Here is a 2639-nt window from a genome sequence, read left to right on the forward strand (position 1 = left end):
CAATCTTTCTTTCCTCTGTTTCTTCCTCCTGGCCCTCCCAGCAGGCTAGAGCCCCGTTTCTGCTCGCTGAGCGGAACAGCCCTGAAGGTCCTCCTCCAGAGAACACAATGTGTAGAGGTCTTCTAGCGGTAGCTCATCTTATTTGGCAATGAATGGTTCATTGCATGCCAAGGTCACACAGGGTCCTAGTTTGCCGTGAGCAGGACCATTCCAGTTTTAAAACTTGAAGGCCCCTGTCCTGGGAAAACTCTCCGTCCCAAGCAAACTGGGACAGTTGGTCATCCTACTTCATTCACGTGGACACTATTGTGACATTACTGTGCACTGTTTTTCTCACATTTAACAGTTGAGCCTTGTAGATGAAATTGTAAGAGTGACCCTGATACATAACATGTCGTCATTTATGAGTATGGATGTGTATTGAAGGCTCTTTGTATCTTCATAGGGTGGAGGTAAATGCAGCATTATGTGTTTGCCCCCTGAATACACATCCACTAAAAGACTATGATTGGACCTCAGCCATCACATCTGCTCTTGGGGTGTCACACCAGAGTTCTAGGTGGACCCAGAGTTGCAGAGACAAGGTCAGGGGAAGGAGCCGAGAAAGAGGTTAACAAGACCGCAGATGCTGCAGATGGGATTCACACGAAGATGTCCTTCCCACCAGCCAGGCCATCGCTGGCTTTGTAAGGTAATGAGATTAGTAACGTTAGAGGTGTTGAAACACAGCCCGAGTGGTCGCTTGTACACTATGCTGCAGAGAGGAGGGTTCAAATGGTTCCAGACAGCCCTGAGATTCACAGGATTTGTGCACAAATCAGAGGTAAAGAGCCCTTAGCTTTCATGTGAATACATAATTCCCTCTGATGTGCGCAGAAATTCTCACCAAAATCTTGTGAATTTCCAGCAAGTGTTGCGAAATACTTAGAAACTCCTCCAAGAAGTGAGCAGGTCTTGTCTGTCCTATCTCCCTTTTCTCTCCTTGAGTCTACTCCAGTTGGGTTTTCTCCTACACCACTCCACTGAAACTTAGGAGTTAACTGAACATGAACCAATGAACAAGTGAAAGTAATGTTTCTTCTAGTTGCATATGACTAGCTGTGTGATTAAAATGACCAAACTGGCAAGTTGTGTTTAAATGCTTAATAAAAGCTAGGTTTAAATTGTTAACTTAAAAAAAACGAATAGAAATGAAAACCCAGAAAGCTACACTGTCATCTCTCAGCACAACTTTCATTCTCATATAAAGAAACTCATTTTCTAAGTAGGAAGGTTGTTCCAAACTGCCGGAGATTCCCGGGAATGAAGGCCCAGGTTTTGTGGAGTTTCCATCGGTCTCCTTGTAGACGCAGCCATCTGCCACCAGGTGGCAGAACAAGACGAGAAAACGGTGCCCCACGGAGTCCCTGAGCCCCTTCTGCTGCAGTTTTTGAGTGAGTTTTCTCAGGGGCCGGGATCTGTCCCGGGGAACCATCCCAAGGTCTTGCCCACCTAAGATATTCCAGGGTGTACCCAGGGCCTGGTCCGGGGTTTCTGACGTCTACGATGACGCTTAAGGCAGTGACATGGATCAGCAGGGCCTCTGGGCTAGGAGACTCGATTCACCTCCTCATTAGTAACCCTGGGATGTGGTAGTAGGTTGCTTTAGTCAGGACGAGGGGCCAGTTGTATCTGTCAGTATGTCAGGGTAGTGACATCTGTGATTCTGCAGGGACATTTGGACAGCAGGGAATCAGAAACGTGGGAAAGTGAGGGTCAGCAACCGAAAACCTTGCCAACTGCTATGGACTGAATTGTGTTCCTCCACCCCGCAATTAATGGGTTGAAGCCCTGACGTCTAATGGGACTGTATCTGGAGCTAGAGCCTTTAGGAGGGAATTGGGGTTAAATGAGGTCATAAGGGTGGAGGCCTGCTCCGACAGGATTAGTGTCCTTATGAGATGAGACGCCACAGAGCTCATTGTATCTGTCAGTGTCTCGAGGTAGTGACAACTGTGATTCTGCAGGGACATTTGGACAGCAGGGGTGTCTCTTCCTCTCTGCATCGCATGCACCCAGGAAAGGCTGTGCGACATCTTAGCCAGAAGGAGGCCAACCATGACCAGAGCCTTCACCAGAAACCAAATCGGAGAGCCTTCACCAGAAACCTTGATCTTGATCTTCCCACTTGGCAGCACTGTGAGAAAATAAATGTCTGTTGTTTAAGTCACCCAGCCTGTGGTATTTTGTTATGGCAGCCCGAGCGGACTAATACACCAACCGAGAGATTTTTCAAAGAAATGAGTCCCGGGCTGGCCCAGAAGGCCAGGCTGCTCAGTCCCCCGAGCCTGATGGCAGGTGAGGTGGACAAATCTGCCCAGCTCAGTCACATTTTCTTTTCTTTCTGAGTCTCCTTTGAGAAAATAAGCTGCTTCGGTGCAACTGCCTTGAAGGGACGCAGAGTTCTGCAAGGAGTCAGGGAGGGGCTGTGAGTGACGGTGATAAGACTCGCCCCGGAATCCCCATCCTGCAGATGGATGGGATTTATATCAAGAAAGGCTACCATGTCAGTCCCCAGCTTTATGCCGTGTCTCCCTCAGCTGAGATTTAAACAAGTATGTAGATATTCAAGAAAAAGTTGATTTTAAAATTTGGTGCGG

The 2639-nt window shown here is 48.0% G+C and overlaps 1 long non-coding RNA gene across 2 annotated transcripts; it reads left to right on the forward strand.

The window, feature by feature from the left end:
* Positions 1-11: 11 nt before the first annotated feature.
* On the forward strand, positions 12-2209 carry LOC116546439. Of its 2 annotated transcripts, none has more exons than XR_004266716.1 (2): positions 12-1433; positions 1712-2209. It is a non-coding gene; the product is annotated as an uncharacterized LOC116546439 (long non-coding RNA). The 2 variants fall into 2 exon arrangements; XR_004266715.1 differs by having other exon boundaries at positions 2007-2209.
* The last annotated feature ends 430 nt before the right edge of the window (positions 2210-2639 follow it).

Source organism: Sapajus apella, unplaced genomic scaffold, assembly GCF_009761245.1.
Source record: "Sapajus apella isolate SASKATOON/1434 unplaced genomic scaffold, GSC_monkey_1.0 scaffold898, whole genome shotgun sequence".
In the NCBI taxonomy this organism is placed as follows: domain Eukaryota; kingdom Metazoa; phylum Chordata; class Mammalia; order Primates; family Cebidae; genus Sapajus; species Sapajus apella.